This window comes from Rana temporaria, chromosome 5 (genome assembly GCF_905171775.1).
Source record: "Rana temporaria chromosome 5, aRanTem1.1, whole genome shotgun sequence".
NCBI lineage: Eukaryota > Metazoa > Chordata > Amphibia > Anura > Ranidae > Rana > Rana temporaria.
The window spans coordinates 142,021,471-142,046,265 of record NC_053493.1 but is presented as its reverse complement, the minus strand read 5'-3'; the positions used below and the strand labels follow the sequence as shown (position 1 = coordinate 142,046,265).

The 24,795-nt window shown below is 43.0% G+C and overlaps 1 protein-coding gene across 1 annotated transcript in view; it reads right to left on the bottom strand.

Annotated features, from left to right (window-relative positions):
- Positions 1–24,795, bottom strand: part of NPSR1 (neuropeptide S receptor 1) — a 291,594-nt gene that overhangs the window by 170,557 nt on the left and 96,242 nt on the right. The window lies entirely within an intron of this gene.

Here is a 24,795-nt window from a genome sequence, read left to right as displayed (position 1 = left end):
ACCCATATTTTTTGCGTTACCTCATTTTACACCATTAAAGCTTGCATAGATCAATGGCCTTCATATCAAAGCTTTACATGTCAAACCTCATAATTCCCAGATAGGTAGGGGAGCAACTATATATAACAATGTGAGAATCAGTAGCTCTTTCACCTAAAGTAGAACTATATGCAAAACTTTTTTTTCATTGTGGATAGAGTAAGGGAGGGATATAATCCCCTGTCAATTTGCTTGTATTTTTTTTTCTATGTCTAATTGGGGAGATTTACTAATTTGGGATTTGCTTTTTCCTTCACTTTTAATGATAATGATAAACAGAAAAAATAGAGAGAGTAAATCTCGCTAACAGTGGCAGATGTAGCAATAAAGGTGTTCTAATCTCTCTCCACTCTATCCAAAACATCAAAAACATTTTTAAGTCTTTAGTTATACTTTAAAGGAGAAGTATGAGAAAGCAAAAATAAATAGTACATACAGGGAATTACCCTAATGCTTCCATGCATTTTTTTTCTTTCCTCTGTCCTCTAATTTAATTTATGCTCTTGAAGTTTCAGGAATTTGCCAACAGTCTATTCTGTGTTTGAAAGTTGAGATGGGGTGGATATAACTCCTGCAATCCACATCATCTTTCAGTCCCTCCTTCCCTCAGACATGTGGCCATGCTTGTTGAATGGGCACACCACCAAGTCACATGCTTCCTTGTACCTCCATTTACTTGGCAACCTGTAATCAGACTAAAGTCAGTAAGTGGAGGCAACATGAAAAGCTGTGCTCTCTTCTCACCTCCAGTAACTCTCCTGTCCAGTGTTCTTGGCTGCACTTTCAGCTACAATCTGTGTTCCTCTCCTCTTCTCCTCCTCCGTGGGCTCAGTCCCTCAATGTCAGTGAACTTATCATGCTCACAGAAGTGCACAGGAACACAAAAAATGCTCTTTACACAGAACTGTGTTTATTCATAAGCAGGGATGCCATCAGGAATTATGGGGCCTCTTACACAGCTTTAGGCATGGGCCCCCTGGAGCAGAGAACCAAGGGGGGGGGTGCTGCCGCCAAATTGAGAAGTGGGGGGTGCCAGGAATTGGGGGGGGGGTTGCCTTGGGGACCTCTCGGCCCCTTACAAAAAATATATATATATATATTTATATGTAGCACTACCCCCGGAGGAGCTGCTGGATTTTTGGCACATTACCTCATGGCTCCTCCGAATTCCTAGAGGTGAATGATAGCGGATTCAGGCGTGATAATAGGAAACAGTCCTGCTCCCAAGCGTAACACTTTCTCTGCGCCACTACCGCCGGAGTGGGTTTAGTGTACCTGGACAGGCCTCTCTCACTGACCTGGCATCCAGAGCCTGCTTTCCAGGCACAGATTGGCTGCACAAGGGGTTGTGGGCGGGCACAGGGGGGACATGGGGAGGACCTTACTTACCTTACTTACCTCCTTGACTCCTTGTACTGATACAGCGGGCACCGGGCTGGGGGTGTGGACACTGCTGCGGGCGTGCCAGCAGGCGGGTCAGTGGGCGGGGGAGGTAGGGGGCGATGAACGAGGTGACGGCGCCCTCGCTGACATGCGCTCGTGACTCGTCTAGGACGTTCCCCTGGCACTTAGTGCTATTCACAACCAGGGGCAGCTGCTGCGGGATTCTGAAGGGAAAGCACAATGCCGACAAACAGTGCTCCTGACACTTTGGCGCCCCCTCCCCTCTGGCGCCTGGGTGCAGTGCACCCTGTGCACCCCGTCTAGGATCGGCCCTGAGTAAGACACTTCGCTTTTGTCCCTTTTTTTATATAGCTATAGTCATGGACACCTACTCCTGGATTTTGATTCGTATCCATTAAATGTGTCCCTAATTTCCTGAAGATAGATTTTCAGAGACTGTAAAAGATTCATGGCAGTAAGTATATTCACATCCTCTGACTGTAAAACACTGCTTGTTTTGTTCACTCTTTCAAGAATGTCATTCCAAAGAATGGCCAAAAAGATCATTTCTAGACTCTCCATTTTCTTGCATAGTCCTTTAGCCTCTCCATTTGCAAGTGCATGTTTATTTTTCTCAAAACCTACACAAAAGGCATGAACACCATCAAAACGCGATGACCATATTGTTCCAGACAGGTACTTGACAACCATATCTTTTCCTAAAGATGAAACTAGAATATTTCATCAATGTGTTGAAAAAAAGAAAAAGGAATATAGACGCTGAATAAAGTAAACAAATTCACAGATTGTAGAGAACTCTCTACTGCTTTCACTCCCACCAAGTTCAGACTGTGTCCAGCGCAAGGGACATAAATAGCAAACTCATTCAGTTCTTGAATCGGTGCCTGCAGTCCAGTATAGCGTCCAGCCATGATAGATGCGTTGTCACATGATTGACCACAGCAGTTTGCTAAGGGAATTTCATTTTTATTAAGAAAATCTATGACCGTGTCTGCTAGAGTTTTTGCTCCATGAGAAAATATTGGTATAAATTTAATGATACGTTCCACAGGCTCACATCTTTGAATATACTGAACTGTAAATGTTAGTTGATCAATGTGTAGAAGTAGAAGAGTAGAATCCACACTTATTGAGTAATACTTTGACTCTTTTATTTCTTTAAGAATAACACTAAGAACCTTCTGTCCCATCAAGTCAATAAATTCCTCACAAATATTTGCTGATAGATACGATGGATTCCCCTTTCCAGGGTTTCCATAGAGTCTCAAATTCTCTTCCAAAAAGGGTAAAATTCAATCAATAGCTCTAGTATACCTAAAGCGAATCAGAGAAACTACACATGTTAGTACTTTCTGCCAATACTCCTGTTCTGAGTGATATTGTTCAAGTAATAAATAATCTATACTCCCGCTTTCTTTCTGGCGAATCAAATATGCCCTAATGCATTTCTGATGTTCATTTCCATTCTCATGTTTTGATTGTATAGAAACCTGAGCTGGGATATCTGAGATTAAAGGCTGCTGCCTCCCTAGAGACTATCCCCTAAAGGACAGGATATATAGTAAATGTGAAGGTAGGGATGTTGGCGCTGCCAAAGTGAACACCTGCCTCTGAGGTATCCTATAGGTAATCTACCTGGGACAGTGACAGATATCAGGTAGCCCCAATAAGAAGCTGTGAGCTATATTAAGTTTAGTGGGGCCTATATGATGGTATAGGGGTGGGATGATAGCACTGCCTCACTGGGCTCCAATACACTAGTGTTCCTATAAATGGTTGGCCCTAAGAAAGTTGAGGGCAGTAATGTGTAAGGCCCAATGTGAATAATACAATCCCTAGATGAGAAAGAAAAATGTGCAGGCTGCACAGTAGGCAGGTGTGAGTGCCAAATTGTATATCACACTGGCAATCGAGCCACTAAGTGTTAGTGGGCTACAACCTCCCAGGTGGCTAGCTAAAATGCCTTATTCGCGCCAGTAACCACTCTGTTGGGTGGTGTGGCGCCAATGGTTCCCAAATTCAGGGGTCGCTACCCCAATGTGTATGTAGAGTGCCTGGATGGAAACAATCTCTTATACAATTAAAGTATAACACAACTAAGTCCCACAGATAAAAGTAGATACTTGGGCTAAAGCCCCCTGTGGAGAAAAATATAGCAGAGCAATATATGTCCAACGCCAATTAGCAATTCCTGTGGAAACAGTAATAATCCATATAATGGCATAAACACAGACCCAGTCCAGTGTGCATATATTGGCTGCTGCCCCCTAGAGAAAAGAAATAGCAGTTGTTCTACTTAAAATGTCTGTTATACAGGCAGCAAGCTTGTAGAAAAAATAAAAATAAAAATAAATTGCATATCCAAATACTGATAGTGCTTGATAATTTGGAAAAACAGTTCATCCAGAGCCACTGAGTGACAGTTTATACAGGCATAGGTCTCATTGAAAGTAGTTGGAATCCAGCAAGGAGGGTAGGTGTGGAGGAAGTGGTCCTATAACATAACACGGCGTGATTCCGGTGCTCCCCTCAAGGTTCCCCACTCACCAGATAGAAGCCCCCTCTTGGGGTAACAGGCGTATCTCAGGAACTCCTTAGGTTAATGCTCCACAGATTGGGGGGTCAGCTCATTGTGCGATCCTATGCAGTCCGGTCTCTTTCGTGCCTCAGTAAAAAATAAAAGGAAGGGAGGCTCTGATAGTGTAGTAAATATGACACAAATGTGACATAAAAAATATATATATTTATTAAAAAAATCAATGGATATATAAAAGGATAGTGTGCATCAGCACCTGCATGTACAACAATAGCCCAATGCAGAGTGGCTGAGATGGCTGATATACCACACTCGCTCCCTAGAGCTTACAGCCAAAAATGAAAAACCATAAGAGAAAACAGTTTAAAAGTATAAATAAAATATATAAGGTCCGTAAATGCTAGTACCAGCGTGTAAGTCACTAACTGGCTAAGCTAGAGCACAGGCGTGTGTTGCTGGTGGTGGCGTGCGTTCCAGCCAAACCACCTGACGTACCCGGAAGTGACGTCACACGTTCAGCCTCTAGGCTGAACGTGTGACGTCACTTCCGAGTACGTCAGGTGGTTTGGCTGGAACGCACGCCACCACCAGCAACACACGCCTGTGCTCTAGCTTAGCCAGTTAGTGACTTACACGCTGGTACTAGCATTTACGGACCTTATATATTTTATTTATACTTTTAAACTGTTTTCTCTTATGGTTTTTAATTTTTGGCTGTAAGCTCTAGGGAGCGAGTGTGGTATATCAGCCACCTCAGCCACTCTGCATTGGGCTATTGTTGTACATGCAGGTGCTGATGCACACTATCCTTTTATATATCCATTGATTTTTTTAATAAATATATATATTTTTTATGTCACATTTGTGTCATATTTACTACACTATCGGAGCCTCCCTTCCTTTTATTTTTTACTGAGGCACGAAAGAGACCGGACTGCATAGGATCGTACAAGGAGCTGACCCCCCAATCTGTGGAGCATTAACCTAAGGAGTTCCTGAGATACGCCTGTTACCCCAAGAGGGGGCTTCTATCTGGTGAGTGGGGAACCTTGAGGGGAGCACCGGAATCACGCCGTGTTATGTTATAGGACCACTTCCTCCACACCTACCCTCCTTGCTGGATTCCAACTACTTTCGATGAGACCTATGCCTGTATAAACTGTCACTCAGTGGCTCTGGATGAACTGTTTTTCCAAATTATCAAGCACTATCAGTATTTGGATATGCAATTTATTTTTATTTTTATTTTTTCTACAAGCTTGCTGCCTGTATAACAGACATTTTAAGTAGAACGACTGCTATTTCTTTTCTCTAGGGGGCAGCAGCCCATATATGCACACTGGACTGGGTCTGTGTTTATGCCATTATATGGATTATTACTGTTTCCACAGGAATAGCTAATTGGCGTTGGACATATATTGCTCTGCTATATTTTTCTCCACAGGGGGCTTTAGCCCAAGTATCTACTTTTATCTGTGGGACTTAGTTGTGTTATACTTTAATTGTATAAGAGATTGCTTCCATCCAGGCACTCTACATACACATTGGGGTAGCGACCCCTGGATTTGGGAACCATTGGCGCCACACCACCCCACAGAGTGGTTACTGGCGCGAATAAGGCATTTTAGCTAGCCACCTGGGAGGTTGTAGCCCACTAACACTTAGTGGCTCGATTGCCAGTGTGATATACAATTTGGCACTCACACCTGCCTACTGTGCAGCCTGCACATTTTTCTTTCTCATCTAGGGATTGTATTATTCACATTGGGCCTTACACATTACTGCCCTCAACTTTCTTAGGGCCGACCATTTATATGAACACTAGTGTATTGGAGCCCAGTGAGGCAGTGCTATCATCCCACCCCTATACCATCATATAGGCCCCACTAAACTTAATATAGCTCAGAGCTTCTTATTGGGGCTACCTGATATCTGTCACTGTCCCAGGTAGATTACCTATAGGATACCTCAGAGGCAGGTGTTCACTTTGGCAGCGCCAACATCCCTACCTTCACATTTACCATTCTCATGTTTTGCTACAGCTTCAGTACCATGTTTCCAGTCATTGAATCCTAATGTTGCAAAAGGAGACTCTTTGTCAGACTGTAAGCAACACACAAAGCTGTACAAACGACCTTGAGATGGTGAATATACTAGCCATTCAACTTTTATACACTCGCTAGTCCTCGGTTTTCGCTAAAATACATTTTTGTTACATATCTTTTCTCTATATTACTCTCACTTCCAGTTTCTTTATACATTCAACATGAATTTCAAAAGTCACTATTACTATTCTGACATGATGATGGCCCAGCAGGGGCGTAACTAGAAATCACAGGGCCCCATAGCAAAATGTTGTATGGGCCCCCCCCCCCCCCCGAGGCCGGGTCCTTCAATGACGCCCCCCCCCCGCCCAAAAAAAACTAAAAGTCCCCCAACCCTGAAAGCGCACGGAAAAATCATACGGGTGGACCTACATATAAAATGTATAAGGATTGAGGGGTGAGCTGTGTATGGGGGAATTTAAGGGTGATCTGTGTACGGTGTGCAGGATTTAGGGGTGATCTGTGCACATGCAAGTACCCTCCTTCCCAAGTACAGAGCTCTCCTCTCCCCATCAATACACATTCCTCTGGCATCAACCCCCCTTCTTCCCCCTTTCAGTAGTGAGCATTCCGGTCACCCAACTAACATCAGAGATGGGCTGCAGAAGAGAAGCTGTAACTCACTGCATGTCCGTGGAGCATAGGGTGACCACGTGCCCCGGATTGCCCGGGACAGTCCCACATTTTGCAGGTCTGTCCCGGGCACCTTCATTCCAGGACAATACAGTGTCCCGGAATGAAACTGACACAGCTACCCCCCCCGGCCAATCTTATGACCCCAAAAAAGGCCGTCACATCACCGCTTTACTCACTGACGGTACTTGCCCTAGCTGGGAATGCCTGGAGGAGCACAGTCCCCGCCCCCTGCTTGTGATTGGAGAAATCATAAATCCCACCTGATTTTTGGGAGGGGGGGTGTCCCTGAATGGTAGTTTGGAAATGTGGTCACCCTAGTGGAGCAGCTCCTGTCTGTGTACACCCCCCCACCCCTTCCCCCCTCCCCTCTCTGCTTTCACATAGAGATAGATAGACAATGTGTTTTGTAGAGCAGAGAGGGTTCTAAACGGCTGTCGGGAGGAGAGCGCTGTCACTTGTAAATACAGCAGCGCTTCTGTATTGACAAGTGACAGTAGAGAGGATTTTTTCACCCCTGTGTTGCCGCAGCGCCCAGGGCTGCTGTTAGAAATCACGGGGCCCCGTACAGCCTACCTGACAGGGCCCCCCTAAAAAAATATCAAAACAAATATTTTTGCTAACAATACACCACAAAAATCATTTTTAACATACACAAGCACAAAAAAAACTTATAAACTTACAGGGGAACTGGGCTTAATATACAACAGGAAAGACAATTCCCCTCTTCCTTCCCCATCAGAGTTTCTGTCTCTCTTCTGGTGCTTTGCAGGGGTTAAAGAAGGATCCCGAGGTGGGGCATCTTACTACTGCTGCTTGTGCGGGTGGGATATGTACTGCGCCAATCACATGGGATGAATAGGAGAAGAGGGTCAGCAGGGATTGGCGCAGTACACAGTACACATCTCACCCACACAAGCAGCAGTAGTAAGATGCTCCACCTCGGGGTTCTTCCTTAAGCCCTAAAAAAAAAAATGTGGTGGGAATGAGAACCATGGGGTAGGGGAGAAAAAGGGGGGGTAAAAGTGGGGGTGGGTATGAGATGGGGCAGATAGATCGCTGTCAAGGAGACTGGAGAGGGATAATCAGAGATGGGCATGGGGCATACTCTAAGCTGGTAATAAATAGCCATAGTATAAAAAGTAAATGGGCTGTCTGGCAGGAAGGGGAGAGGGAGTGATCTCCATTGCCTAGTAAAGAAAGTGTTGGGGGTGTGCAAGGTGTGGGGGGGGGGGGGGGGTTCCAGACATTTGTAATGTTTGTAGATCCTGGGACACACACGTGTGAAGGTAAAGTGTCTGCAGGGAGAAGTCAGGGAGGGGAGGGGGGAGAGATAACAAGCATCTGAGAGGAGCAGTGTGACAGGCAAAGATGAATGGATCTGTGTGAGGACGACAGGGAGCAGGACGGCCAGATAGTGTTTGAGGAGGGGAGGAAGATGCCAGGGAGAGAGAGCATTGCAGACACAGCCAGATAACAGAACTGACCTGTACACTGTAGCAGAAGAGAGCCAACGTGAGGAGACCGCTTACCACTGCTGCCCGAACCTGCTGGGAGGAAACTTCAAAGGCCCCCCATGCACCTAGGACCCCTGGGCAGTTCACAGAAGTGCCTGTGCATTAAGGCAGGCAAGCTCTCCCCCGCTCTCACAGTGTCCTGACGAATCTCCCAGCTTTTAGGGAGAGGAAAACAGGCAGCGCTGGGGGGAGACCAGGCACCTATAGGACATAGAGGATCACATGTGGTTAGAACAGGGAGGCAGATCGGTGCGCTGTGACAGAAATATTGCCGACAGGAGGGAGAGAAACACAGCATCGGTTCTGTAACTGTCACAGCGCACCGATCTGCCTCCCCATCGGCGGGCCCCACTCGGCTGCGGGCCCCATAGCGCCTGCGTGGGTCGCTATGGCGGTAGTTCCGCCACTGTGGCCCAGTATGAATCCAGTAATTCACTGTGGTAGTATCAGTGTTGTCAACCACCAGTAGATTTACGGGCAGCCTGTAAAAACAAGGCACTTTTTCCCTGTCCGTAAAGGTCAGTAGTAAGGTAAAAGTGCCAGTAAAAATGGTGGTGATCGGCTTGGGTCAGAACTGCGCATGTGCAGTTTGCGGAAATCGCAGAGAAGATCCGATTCAATCCACAAACGCTGCCCCTGCCTGCTGGTGCCGCGCATTGATAATGTCAGCCACACCGCCACGCCGCGTCAGACTTTAAAAAGTTACAATCAGCCAATAACATTCATCATCATCATTATTTTTATTTTACTTCCCCCACCTAATTCCAGCAGCGACCTTTTCTCTCTATAATGTCGAATCTTTTCTCTCTATAATGTTGAATCTTTTCTCTCTATAATGTCGAATCTTTTCTCTCTATGCCAAATTTTTTCTCTCTATGTAGAATAATCTTGGATAATCTTGCAAAAAGATGTTGGGCATCGGGGGAGACTCAGGAGGACTCAGACAGTCACAGTGCTCTCCTCTGCTGCTCAGTGTGGTCACTCGAGTCGGAAGGGGGGCAGGGGGGATAGATATACAGAGTGACTCTAAATCAGTCTAAGAGACAGTCAGTCAGGCAGACCCCAGCCAACAATCCCTTCCCAGAGCAGGCTGACGGTGGAGGTGGACTGCATGGTGCATTGCAGCAGCACAGTGAAAGGGGCACAGGAGGAAGGACACTGATGTAGAGCATTATTATAATATGAAGGGGGACAGAGGAGGAAACTACCATGTTCACAGTCTCTGACCATCTCCTATATCATTTCCGCTGTCTCTGGCCATCTGTATACTTTTCCGCTGTCTCTGACCATCTCCTGTTTAATTTCTGCAGTCTCCTACCATCTGTGTACTTTTCTGCAGTCTCTGACCATCTCTTGTACCCTGTCTGCAGTCTCTGATCATCTCTTGTATCCTGTCCGCAGTCTCTGACCATCTCCTGTATGCTTTCTGAAGTCTCTAAACATCTCCTGTATCCTTTCTGCAGTCTCTAAACATCTCCTGTATCATGTCCGCAGTCTCTGACCATCTCCTGTTTTATGTACACAGTCTTCTGACCATCTCCTGTATCATGTACGCAGTCTCTGGCCATCTCCTGTATCATGTACATAGTCTCTGACCATCTCCTGTATCATGTATGCAGTCTTCGACCATCTCCTGTATCATGTACACAGTCTCTGACAGGGGGCTGGACGGAGTCCCCCAAGCACTCGGAGCAGAGGATCAGCTGTGATTCCTGACCCTGCTAAACATGGAACTACAGAGAAGACAGAGAAGGTGGAATGACAGAGCAAATTAATGTTGGAACAGGTGAATGCTCAGCTGCTGGCAGCAATACAAACTTCCAACACGGCTTTATCAGGTAAAATGGAAGAAATTAAGACTGATATTGGCTTCTTGAGAGAGGATATGCAATGTATGTGTGAGCGGAGTACTGAAGCTGAAAATAGAGTGCTAGCTCTGGAAGATAGTGTTTTACTTATGGTCAATAAGCTGCACATAACTGAGAAGCAGCTAGCAATGTGGCAGCAGAAATTTGATGATTTTGACAATCGCATGCGTCGAAACAATATCAGAATCATATTTTTACCAGAAAGAGCAGAAGGTCAGAATGCAGGAGAGTTTATGGAATGGTGGTTGAAGGCTACATTCCCTGATGCTGAATTCTCATGTGTGTTTACCACTGAGTGAGCACACAGAGTACCCACAAAACCACCGCAACCCGGGACCCCTCCAAGGCCACTTCTAGCATGCTTATTGAACTGTAAAGACCGTGATTTAGTTTTGCGTAAAGCTTGTCAAAAGGGCATAATACAATATAATATAAAAGTGTTAAAATTTCAATATTCCCAGATTTTTCCCTGGAGCTACAAAAGCAGCGGGCTACCTTTAATGAGATCAAGCAGAAGCTACGTGAAAATGGGACTGTGTGTTCAATGGCTTACCCAGCTCGGTGAAGAGTGGAGGATAGAGGGAAGGTTTTGTTTTTAATACAGCAGAAGAGGCTTGTGAATGGTTACGGACTATTGAAAGGACACCTCCCAAGGAATCAGGGTACATATTAAAATGATATCTCTTTAGACTGAAAACCGCCCTTTTTTTGGGGGGGGGGCTGTTTTTAATGCACGTTAATCGTGTAAAACAAGTATTTTGGTATTAATTAAAATTTTTAGGCACAAGTGATTTTTCTTCCCTTTTTTCCCCCCTTTTTTTTTGCATTAATTAATGCACAATTATTGTCTTTTGCACAGTTTTTTGCACAGTGATAGCACTTAAAAAATTTCTAGGCAATTCTTCCTATGAAACCTTTTTTTCATACTAATTGCATAGACGCGGGTGTGTGGTACTGTTTTGATATTTTGGATGTATTTAATTTAACACTGTATATTTAATGTGTTGAACTGCACACCTGCACTTTAGACACATGTTAGTCATATATAGGCTTAGTCTATGTACCTCCATATTTTTTGCACTTTACTAACTTTATCCATAGATGGATTTAAGCAATGATAAAATATGGGGGTAGGGTATTTGGGAGCAGGATGGAAATTAACTTTGGAGGGAAAGAGGGAGAGAGGCAGGAGAAGGAGGGGAAGAGAGAGGGAATGGGGGAGATCGGAGATGAGGTGGGTCATATATGTTCTACACCTTGGGAATATGGGGGTGTTTCTTCTGATGTTGATTTCCTTGGGGCTCCCTTTTCCCCACTTTCCCTTCTTTTTTGTGTGATAAGGGAACCAGGCAAGATGGGGAAGTCTTCATAGGTTATATAAAGTTATATAAAGTTCAAATAGAAAAAAAGGCTAAACGGAAACAATTTTTTATGAGGCAGAATTTTTTGAACAAGGGAACCAGTCTAGTAGATTATTGGAATTTATTGCCAAACAACAAACAGCAACTTGTGATTTCCAAAATACAAAATTAACGGGGCACAATAGCCTGTACAATAGAAAAAAAACTGAAATGCTTTCATAAGTATTACATTAAAATGTATGCCACTTCATTGACATGTATAGAGGAGGATATAGAGGGGTATTTGGAGGAGATAGAGTATCCAGAAATATCAAGAGAAAATGCAAAATTTAGGGAGGAAGAAGTAAGGGAGGCAATCTCTTTGTTACCTAGAGGTGATGGGATACCTTGATATGTACTGTAGATCTGATAGCCCCAATATTAACTAGGGTATACAAAGAGACCAGCACTAGGGGGGAACTTCCACATTCAATGTATGAGGCAACGTTAATTTAAATTTTAAAATCAGACAAGGACCTCATATGAATGTACCTCATATAGGCCAATATCCTTGTTAAACTGCGACTATAAAATGGAAGGATATTGGCCAGAAGATTAAACACCATAATAACATCTATAATTCATACAGACCAGACAAGTTTTATACCAGGTAAATCAACATCAATAAATATTCGTAGAACAAAATGAGGGAGTATATTCCAGAGACAGGGGATCTTTGGCATCTTTTGACTTTGACTCTGTAGAGTGGAGATTTTTGCAGGCAACACTGGGGAAGTTTGGGTTTGGTAATGGATTCAAACAGTGGGTTAAAATATTATATGCAAACCCACAATCAAAGTTACTAATTAATGGAATACTGACTCCATCAATAAATTTATTCAGGGGCATGAGGCAGGAATGCCCACTATACCCTCTTTTTTATTTGCCATTACAATAGAGTCATTGGCCTTACAATAGAGCTGGGTGAAAATATAGAACAGATTGGAGTTTATGCTGACTATATTATATTGTTCATGCAGGATACGTAGAACACTCTGGGGAAAGCAATGAGTATAATAGACACCTTTGTCTAGTACTCAGGGCTTAAGATTAATTGGCAGAAGTACCTTCTTATGACACTGCAGCAATAATTACTGTAGAAACTGAGGAATTTATAGATACCCCACTTAAAATAGTGGACTCTTTTAAGTACTTGGGGATCTATATAACAAGACAACCCTTGGATGCACTGGCGGCCCAGTGATGGAATATATTAAATCTAAGTTGAGGATCTGGAGTAAGCTTCCATTATCGGTGGTGGGTAGTATAAATTAAATTAAAATGATTTTAATACCAAAAAGGTTTATATATTTTTACAATCCCCAGTGGTAGTCCCTAGAAAGTTTTTTTAAAAGCTTAAACTCTCAATTTACTAAATTTATATGGGCCAAAGGCAGATGCAAAGTAAAGCGTACAACATTACAGCGCCCAAAATTGGAGGCAGGATTGACTCTACCATATATGTACTTGTACTATCTGGCAGGACAATTAGGACATTTGCGTAACTCGTTCATACAGGAACAAAGCCTGGGGGTGGAGAAGTACCTGTTAAAGATTCTCCAGGCTTAGAATTTATTGATAGGACTAGAGGCAAGACGTACACAATTACCAAGGGTTAAGATCCCCATGTTCTCACTGGTACGATCAGTATAGCAGGAGGTTAAAAAGCTAACAGGATTTAGGGATATCCCAATCCGAGCTTCCCATGTCGAATAACCCCCAATTAGAAGAATTAAGTACACTACAAGATAATAAATTTTGGACGCAAAAAGGAATAGTAGTACTGAAACAGGTATATCAAAGTGGGAGATATGCTCATTTGACTTTCTAAAAACACAATATAACCTAGCAGATAAAAACGTTTATAGATTCCTACAGTTAAGGCGCGCACTATGGCCCAGATTCACAAAGAGTTACGCCGGCGTATCAGTAGATACGCCAACGTAACTCCGAATCTAAGCCCGTCGTATGTTTAAATGTATTCTCAAACTGAGATACACTTAAACATGCCTAAGATACAACAACCTGCGCCGTCGTATCTTAGGGTGCAATATTTACACTGGCCGCTAGGTGGCGCTTCCATTGCGGTCAGCGTAGAATATGCAAATGAGTCGTTACGCCGATTCAAGAATGTACGCTTGCCCGTCGCAGTAAATTTACGCAGTTTCCATAAGAGACACGCAGCGTAAATATAAACATGCCCCCTAGGTGGCGTATCCAATGTTAAGTATGGCCGTCGTTCCCGCGTCACAATTTGAAAATTTTACGTTGTTTGCGTAAGTCGGGAAATTTTTTGTGCAGTACGTTCGGCGCAGGAACGCGCCTAATTTAAATGATCCACGCCCCCTACCCGGATCATTTCAATTAGGTGGGCTTGCCCCTGGGGGATTTACGCTACGCCGCCTCAACTTTACAGGCAAGTGCTTTGTGAATCAAGCACTTGCCTGTAAAACTTGCGGCGGCGTAACGTAAATGTCATACGTTACGCCGCCGCAGTTTTGCGCGAGTCTAAGTGAATCTGGCCCTATATGCTCAATTTGGTAATAAAAGTGTTAATATATCAAAATTGCCTCTTATTGGAATATTAAGAACTCAGGGATCAAGGGGATTCGTATTTACTGTAAATTATACACATATCTAATGCAGGTTGAGATATGGGATACCCTGCTACAGATTAAGAGGAAGTGGCAAATGATTTGTACATCTATGACAAATGAGACCTGGAAGGAGGCGTGTAAATCACATTTGGTAGTGTCACCTGCAAGTAATAACAGACTGATACAAATGTATATAATACATCAAGCCTATCTTACACTGCGCAAATTAAGTTTAATGGGACGAACAGCAACCGCAAAATGTGTAAGATGCTACCTACCAGGGGCTGACTTTGAGCACTTAATGTGGTCCTGTCCAGGCATTAGTAGATACTGGAGACAGGTCTTGGATATATTATCAACAGTACTGGGAGAATGCATCCCATTCACTCCAGAAGTTTGCTTGTTAGGACTGGATATGTCAAAACCTGTCTACAGGAAACTTTATTTAAGGCACACAAGCAAATTGTGCTTGGGTGGATGCAACAAATACCCCCCTCAAGGGACCAATGGCTTAAAGCGGTAAATCAAATACTTCCATATGAGAAACTAACATATGAGCATAGAGGAATACCTAAGAAATATCATAGAATCTGGGATGGGTGGTTAACCACTTCCCTACCCTCCCATGGTCATATGACTTCCACAGATAGGATCTCCCATCTGTGGAAGCACTCACTAGAAGCACTCACTAGGGAACATATTAACCCCTTCAGCGCCCCCAGTGTTAACCCCCATCCCTGCCAGTCACATTTATACAGTAATCAGAGCAGTTTTATAGCACTAATCGCTAATCGCTGTATAAATGTGAATGGTCCCAAAAATGTGTCAAAAATGTCCGATATGTCCGTCGCAATGTCACGGTCACAATAAAAAAATCAGATCAATGCCATTACTAGGAAAAAAAAATAGTAAAAATCTATCCCCCATTTTGTAGATGCTATAAGTTTTGCCAATCAAATATGCTTATTGCAATTTTTTTTTACCAAAAACAGGAACAAATTTGGAACAAATTTGTTTTTTTATACATTTTTGGGGGATATTTATTATAGCAAAAAGTAAAAATTTTTTCTTTTTTTTAAAAAAAAATGTGTCGCTCTATTTTTCTTTATAGGGCAAAAAAAAAAAAAAAACGCAGAGGTGATCAAATACCACCAAAAAAAAAGCTCTATTTGTGGGGAAAAAAGGGCATTAATTTTGTTTTGGAGCCACGTCGCACAACCGCGCAATTTTCAGTTAAAGCGATGAAGTGCCGAATTGAAAAAAGTGCTCTGGTAAGGAAGGGGGTAAATTCTTCCGGGGCTGAAGTGGTTAAACTCATCATTAACTCTTATGGCTCGTACAGACGAGCAAACATGTACGATGAAACCGGTCCGCCGGACCATTTTCACCGTACATGTCTGCCCGGGGATTTCTGTATGATGGCTGTACTCACCATCATACAGAAATCCGCGCATAAACAATATGCGCGGGACCACAATAAGACAGGACCACATTCAATGCTTCCACGCATGCGTCGAAGTCATGCAACGCATGCGAGGGATGGCGGGCGCTCGGACATGTACGGTAGGTCTGTACAGACGACCGAACATGTCCGAGCGGACAGGATTCCAGCGGGCTGTTTCTAAACAAGTTTGGAAATATTTGCCCGCTGGAAAAAGGCCCGGCGGGCAAATGTACGCTGGAATCCTGTCCGCTCGGGCCTACACACGACCGAACATGTCTGCTGAAACTGGTCCGCGGACCAGTTTCAGCAGACATGTTCGGTCGTGTGTACGGGGCCTAAGTGGTAACAAATAATGTATAAGCGGGGCATAGACAGGAGTGGACTTTGATGGAACTTAGAAAAGTAGGGGAAGAGGGCGCTGCAACCAGGGTAATTAGTTATCTTTACTCTTGTTCTTTGAAAAAAAAAATCTCTCTTTTTTTAGGGTGAAATATAATGTATATTGAGTTTTCTTCTTTTTTGGTTTGCATTGATCAATATGAAAGAAACAAAGGACTGGATAATGATGAAATGTGATATTGTCAATTTTTGTAAATGCAGACTTATGAAATAAAAAGTATTTAAAAAATATATATATTGTTTACAAATTTGATTTCATGAAAATTGAGACATTGTATCATTTCATATGTATAAGTACACTTTTTAAGGATGTGCTAACTGAGGGTCATTTTTATGTGGTATACAGTATATTGTCTTTAATAGATGGATTGTATTATTGTGGACAATTACTATACTTCCCAATTTTGAAAAAGCAGTATATTCATGAAACAAGTTTTTTACAGGACATGTACAGTATTTAAATTATATTTGTATAATAAAAACATACGGTTTATTGTGATTATCTTTGTGTATTGGATTATTATTCTTTTCCTGGCAGCACATTTAAGGTATTATTAGTTATGTAAAGTTTCTACTCGTAAGTTGTAGTTACATGGTGCTCCCATAAAAAGATTCTGTATGTATTTAATTTTTGATTTGAGGATTCCACTAATTGTGTAATATGAATTTCACATAAGATTCAATTAGAAAAAAAAATCCTGAGTAAAATTTGTGTGAATCTTGAGTGAAAACATTAATAGACCTCCTAAATGTGGTGGCTGCACTAGTTTTCTTTTGTTAACCCCCCTGGCGGTGTTCCCGAGTCTGACTCGGGGTTACATTTTTGTGCTGCGATCGGTAACCCCGAGTCAGACTCGGGCTCGCCTCGCAGAATCCACAGGCTTGGTTTACTTACCTTGTCCCTGGATCCAGCGATGCCACAGCGCTGTGTGAGCGAGCGGGTGCTCGCTCGATTCACACAGTGCCTCTGTGTGCCGCCGATCTCCGTTCCCTGCGACGTTACGACACACGGGGGCGGAGAACGGCGCCAAATTCAAAAAGGTAAACAAACACCTTACATACAGTATACTGTAATCTTATATATTACAGTACTGTATGTAAAAAATACACACCCCCCTTGTCCCTAGTGGTCAGCCCAGTGTCCTACATGTACTTTTATATAATAAAAACTGTTCTTTCTGCCTGCAAACTGTAGATTGTCCATAGCAACCAAAAGTGTCCCTTTATGTCAAAAATGGTTTTAGAGCAGCTAGAAAACAGCGATAATAAATTATAATCACTTGCAGAATTGTGCGATAGCGATTTGTGGGGAAATTCATCATAAAAAATAAAAGTAATGACAGCGACAATTCTGCAACTAAGCAAATTTCAGTGATTATGAGTTGATTACATTATTGAATAATTTGTATTATAATTATATTATTACTTGTTATAATTATTTATAATTATTTATTATATTATAATTTTGTTTTAAAAAAAAATTCATACCCGGGATGCCTACTAGACTCTTGTTTGGACATATTTAAGTGAGTTAATCCTAAGAATTACAGGCCTACAATATAAAACGCCAAATTTCCTTGCAAATAATGGTACCGCTTTTTAGCACCTTTTTTCTGAAATAATCATACCGCTAGGGAGGTTAAAGCTTTTTTCATTTTACTTTCACCAATTGATTTTTTCAGTAGTCCACATCTTGTAATGATGTGACAATGCTTACTCAACTGCATGGTACCATTGTCAGCCTAAAACTGGAATACAAAAATCTTGCCCACTTCTCTTCTCCCTAACTTATAGAGCAGGGGTTCTGTAGTTTATTGTTAATATTTACATATACCATATATACTCGAGTAAAAGCTGAGTTTTTCAGCACATTTTTTTGTGCTGAAAATTCCCCCCTTGGCTTATACTCGAGTCACCTTTTTGCGCCTGATCTCCCGGACTTTGGGGACCCGGTACCCCAAACTTGGCACACATGTAGCCCCACTCAGAGTTTGTTGTCTGGGGGACCTACGGCCGGGGAGCACTGATTTTTCAAACCGGACACTCCTTCCATAGACTCCCATGTTAAACGGTAATTTCTCTGGTGTATTTGCAGACCTGGTACCGGCCGACTATAGGTCCACTGGACCCCAAACTTGGCACACATGTAGCCCCATTTCTCATCTACAAGTGTGCAACGTTTGTTATTTGGGGAACCTACTTCTGGGGAGCACCGATTTTTCAAAGTTGGGCACCCCTCCATAGACTCCTATGTTAAACGGCAGTCTAGTCATGGACACAGTGAGGCATGGGCATAGTGAGGCATGAGCACAGAGAGGCATGGGCACAGAGAGACATGGACACAGTGAGGTATGGACACAGTGAGGTATGGACTCAGTGAGGCATGCACATGGATGCAGTGAGGCAATGTGAGGCACAGTGAGGCATGCAGATGGACACCCTAGGCTTATACTCGAGTCAATACGTTTTCCCATTTTTTTGTGGTAAAATTAGGTGCCTCGGCTTATATTTGGGTTGGCTTATACTCGAGTACCGGTATATACCAGTACTTTAACATATGAAAAACAACCATACATGCAGTTATCCCTTTAAAACTGGCCAATATCAGTATCTATCATATGCATGCTTGTATTTATGACAAGTTATTTTTAATACTCAGTCTCTATATAATTCTATTTTTGTGTATCCATGTTTATATATTCTACTATAATATATACAGTATGTATTTAATAAATGTCCAGTAAGTTACACAACTTTTTTAAAACAAATTAACCACTAAAATGAACAAGTTTTTTTTTTTTTTTAAAGAATAGAAATATATATATTCACAAACTGTAGTGCAAACTAAATCCAATTGCCCCAATTATTTTCCTTCTGTGCTTTTAGCTAATTAGGACAATAATTTTCCAATCTTACATTTCAATCTCAATTGTGTTCATTAGAAAATGTTTATTATAAAAATTACCCAGGATGTAAGATTCAAATTTAGATGCATGGGTAATAGCTGGAAACATTTAATTGCTTAGTATGTTTGCTATATACTGTAATGTCCAAACTTTTTATTGTATGTGTCACCTAATAAGCAGAAGTACAATATCTAAAAGAATCCGTTTAAATCCCCACTAGGTGTACATTTACACTGAAAATAATTTGGATTATAGTTAAAAAAAAAAAAAACCTGTTAGCCCCACACTGAATAGAGGTTTAAAGAGAGTGACACCATTTTTATTATAGAGAGAAATGCTGTTAAGAAAAAGCAGCATATTTTAGAGCCCTGGTGCTTAACATCCAGCCCACAACCCTCTGCATGCTATTGGGCACCATTCAGGCAGCAGGATGCTGGAATGCTCTCTGTGTTCCAGCACTGAAAGGAAGACTATACTGTCTGTCAGGCAGAGTTTTCTCCACCCACAGCACAAGTAAAGTCCTACCCTCAGAGGGAGAGTGGCATTGTAACCTGTAGCCAGGTAATAACCACCAATGGATCGATTAAGGCCAGCCATAGATGGATCAAAATTCAGCCGCTGCAGCAGGAACCGGACAAATTTCAATGTGTCTATGGACAGGCTGGTTAGATTCAAATTCAGTAAAACCAGCCTGTCAGTGTTTTTTTTTTTTGTGTGATCACTGCTGGAGGCTATAGCTGTAGTAATAATAGCATTCTGATAACTGGAAAACCTTCCGTTGTCTGGGTACAATAGCACAGTGGGAGGGATTCCCCCATCAATACTGACTGTGCTGATGAGGCAATTGAGCAATTTCCTTTCCTTCAACTTATGGTTGAAGGAAAGAAAATTGTATAATGTATGGCTTGCTTAACTTTCACTGTCACTGACCAGGGGGTGGGGGTTAACTTCTTTCACTCCTATTGGCCACCAATACAGGAGGGGGGCTAACTTTGACTGCAATGACCACTGAAACGGGGGGGGGTGGTTAATATTCACTGCCACTGACCACCAATGCGAGGAGAGGGGGAGTTAACTTTAACTGACACTGACCACCAATATGGGGGGGTTAATGGTATTAATACCAGTGGTGGGAGTTATTGTTAGATAATGAGTGTAGGTTAAATCTCCATTAACAGATGTAAATAATATTGTAATTAGAAACATATTTTAGTTAGATGGGAATATATTTAAACCACGAGGCCCTGTACACACGACCGGTTCATCTGATGACAATGGTCCAACGGACCGTTTTCATCGGTCCACCGCTGAAGTGGCCTGATGGTCTGATGTGTGTACACACCATCAGTTCAAAAACCGATCGGGTCAGAACGCGGTGACGTTAAACACACAACGTGCTGAAAAAAACGAAGTTCAATGCTTCCAAGCATGCGTCGACTTGATTCTGAGCATGAGCGGGTTTTGAACCGATGCTTTTGTGTACTAACCATTGGTTTGGCCCGATCGGTCAGCGGTCCATCGGTTCGATTTTAAAGCAAGTTTTAAAATTTTGGTCCGAAGGACGAAAGACCGATGGGCCGTACACACGGTCAGTTTGGACCGATGAAACTGAACCTCGGTCCAATCTCATCGGTTTTGACCGGTCGTGTGTAAGCGGCCTAAGTGTGTTTCAGCATTAAACCATCCCTAGGAGTGGGGGATATAATGAATTGTTACCAGACAATGCTTTCTCTTAGTCTTTGAACACACAAGCACTCAGTATGACCAGACCTGAAGCTGAGATGTAAAATACCTCCATACGTGTAGTCTACATTGAATTGTAAATATGGTTTTGTGTGTAATATTCCAATGTGTCTGCTGTACTTTTTGTAAATACTGTTTAGTATGTAATTTGTATATATTATGTAATTATAAGAAAATGTTTACTGTATATTGCAGTTGGAACTACAGTACCTCTTCTTTTTTTCCAAGAATATTCAGATCTAGCTGTATATCTGAAAATATTCCAATAAAGATTGGAGTGTAGCCATCCATACACCTAACTTAGTTAACAAATGGCGACTACTCATTGGATGAAAAATTGGTAGTCTTTTTCAGCAATATTGGTTGTGGTTGTGGTTGTAATATTTACAAAAGCACACTAGAATGATTTTCTATTAAATGCTAACAATGAACATTGGGTGCGCTATATGCTTGATATAGAAATGGGCTATACGAAAATGTGTAGTGCAATTGTATTCAATTGGTAGCATACTGTTAATATATTAAGCAATACATATCTCTAGTTGTACATTTTAAATGCTAAATATGATATAGAATGTGTATATAAAATACAGATCCACAATAATGAGATGAAGAGATCTGTTGCCAAATATTTTTATGCACAAAGATACAGCCTATTTAAAAAAAAAATATTAATATTTCTTCAATATGATGAAGTGCATGTATGCATTTCAACAGGAATTGATAGAATAGCACAAAAGACAGCTTAGAATTAAGGTCAAAGAACGACAGATGTTAACCTACGTAGACTATTTATGAACATAACTTGCAGTAGCAATAGAGCCAGTGCCAGAGACTCTGAGGACCTCGCAAAAGATAAGATCCAGGGACTTCGAGTGGGGGGCTGAAGGTAAGGGTACGCTGATGATATGTTGTTGTTTTTGGGGGATGCAGGTCCATCATTGGAGGGAGCCTTGGAATTACTGAACACCTTTTCATTGTTTATAGGACTTAAAGTAAACTGGGGTAAATCACTGTTATTTGCCATTGATCAAGGAGCACAGGATACAGCGAACCCAACTATGCCATTAAAATCGGTAACATAATTCAAATATTTAGGCATAATAATATCGCGACAGGTGGAAGAATATAAAAGGTTGAATTTAGACCCAGTATTGCAGGAATATAAGAAAAAAATAAAGGTATGGGAGACTCTCCCTCTGTCACTACTAGGATGCATACATTTAATAAAAATGAAGATTCTTCCAAGGCTGTTATACTTATTTAGAAACTCGCCGCAATGGTTATTAAAACATTTCTTTAAACAGCTGCATGGTATGTTATCATCATTTATATGGCAAAATAAATCAGCTAGTATAAAATGAAGTACACTTATGCGCCCAGTGGCACAGGGGGGTTAGCCTTCTCAGACCTTCATAAATATTACTTAGCAGCACAGCTGGTGACAGTGGGAAGGTGGTTGAAGCCCGATGGATATGACCCCGCTACAATGGTGGAGGCTGCAGTGGTCCAGTCTGTGGAGACACTGCAGGCAATGCCATTTTGCGGGCTAAAAAATAGGCGAGATCTAACTCCATCAATGATAACGACAGTAAAAGCATGGAAAGCCGGTATGGCAAGGGAAAGTAACTCAAAAACAGATATATCTCCAAACACTCCACTATGGAGAAATCCCGAGTTTACACATTTAGCTTCCATTCAAGATCCTAGAGCATGGACAAAATATGAAGTTAAAAAAATATCACAAGTAATACATGAGGGGAAAATATCCTCATTTGCAGATATGAGAAAAAAATGGAATGTGCATGAGAGCTACTTTTTTAGACATACTGTATGCAGTTGGCACATGCCCTGTGGGCTCAGTTTTCTGAAGGCATCCCACTGTTAATAGAATCAGGTTTGGAACAAATAGTGAGAAAGAGAAGGAAAAAAGGGACAATTTCAATTTTATATACCTATTTACTAGAGACAGAAGTGTTAGATATGAATAAATTGTGTGAATGTTGAATGAGAGATGTCCCAAAACTATTCAGTAGAAAAATTGGGGAAAGATATATAAATTTCCATTTCAGATTCTAGGGCCAGATCCACAGCCAGTGCCGCAAATTAAGTTACTCAAAACTTATGTCATTTAAGTTGCGGCGCAATAAGTTGGTGTCGTAATTACCGTATCCACAGCGCATTTGCGCACAAAATTGCGCTTGCGTAACTTAAATCCCAAGGCGTAAGGCGGGGTTATTGCAAGTGGGAAGGAAGTGGGCGTGCTTCATTTTAATAACCCGTGACCCCATGCAAATGAAGGGCCGGCTGTACTGCGCATGCGCGCACGAATCTGCTTCTCACTGGGCATGTGCAGAACTTTGCTCGGCGCAATCAGTGAGATAGGTAAAAGGCCAAGCGTACTTAGTTTGAGGATCGCTCTGTGTATAAATATCCCAAGTCAAACACACTTCCCTTGCAAAAGTATTTCCCTGTGTTACCCTTCCTAGAGCAAGTTGCTTCTGCTCTGAATGTTTGTCGGTGTTTGTTGGTGAGTTGTGTGTGATAGAGAAGTTTTGGAGGAGTATTAGATAGTAGTTGGTGTTTGTTTTTGCTAAGTGTATTTTCTGTTTGTTTTTTTCTGAGTGTATTTTGTGTTTGTTTTTTTCTGATTGTATTTTGTGTTTGTTTTTTGCGTGTTTGTTTTTGAATTTGTAGTAGCTGTCTGCTTGTGTGTTTTGCTTTTTGTGTGTTTCTTCTGTGAGTGTTTTTGTTTGTTTGTTGTGTGTGTATTTTTGTTTGTTTGTCCTGTGAGTTTCTTCTTGTTGCTGAGTGGTGTCTGTGATGGCACCCAAGCGCAGGAAGCTCAATTTTAATCAGGTTGAGAAGCAAATCCTTGCTAGGTCCATCGTCCTATATGGGCGCTATTTACATGGGCCTGAGAGCCGGAACACCTCCCCGGCCCAAAGGAAGGCGATTCTAAAGAAGATAACGGATCAGATCAATGCGGCGGGGGGGGGGGGGGGAGACGAGGACCCCCGCTGGCATCCAAAAAAAGATCAACGATCTAAAGAGCGTGGTCCGGAACAAGGTGGCTAAGATCAATGCCCATGCCAGGGGCACTGGAGGAGGGGGGCCCTGCCCCATCCGTCTGAGTGAGGAGGAATGGGCAGTGGCCCGGTGTTTCCAGCCAGAGCAGGTGGTGGGCCTGCGTGGATATCAGGTGTTTCTGTGGGGCCAGGTACGTTTTTGGTTTTTCTATCTGGTGATTAGCATGTGTGGGTGGGGGAAGGGAAGATGTGCCAAGTGTGTGGATCCTCAAACCTGTGATTGTTTTGTGTCCTCCACAGATGACCATGAGATTGCAGGCCCATCAGGCCAGGAGGTTGCTGGCCCATCAGGCCAGGCTGCTGCACCACCCCAAGGACAAGAGGCTGCTGAGGAGTCCCCAGGGGAGGGGAGTGGCCAAACCTCCCCTCATGAGGAGGGGGAGGAGGATAAGGGGGAAGAGGATGAGGGGGTGGAGGAAGAAGATCTTCAAATTGGCCGGGAAGTCCTTTTGGCCTCTGATATGATGACCTTTGAGGATACCCTTGAGGCTACACTTGAGGCTACCCCTGAGGCTACCCCAGAGGCTACCCCAGAGGCTGGCAGCAGTCAGGCCACCATCAGGGGTAGCCCCTCCCACTCCTCCCCAACAGGCCGCAACCCACAAGGGTCACTCTCCCCCCTCCTCCCAGGCCACAAGCCTCAGGGGCAGGCAGGATGGCGACCCAGGAGACCAGGGGGGTGGCCGAGCGTCTGCCGGCCAGTCTGCAGAAGGACAATGCCCGGCAGACCCGCACTCTGGGTCAGATAAAAGTCACTCTGACCCAGATGGAGCACAGCCTGGGTGTAATGAAGGAGTCACTCGGTGATGTGGCCACCAACTCATTGGCGGTCATCACATGTTTGTGTGAGCTGCAGACCGCCGCAACAGGCGTGGCCCAGGAGGTGACTGCCCTGACCCAGGCTGTGCAGGACAATACCCGGGCTGTCCAGGACAATACCCGGGCTGGCCAGGCCAATATGGCTGCCGTCACTGTCTGTCTCACAAGGATAGCAGTGGCCTTGGAGGGCAGGCCAGCAGGAGGACAGACACCAGGGGAGGCTCCTCCTTCCCCTGCTCACTCACCCCCCCATGAAGATACTCCCTCCCCTGCTAACACCCCCCCCCATGAAGATC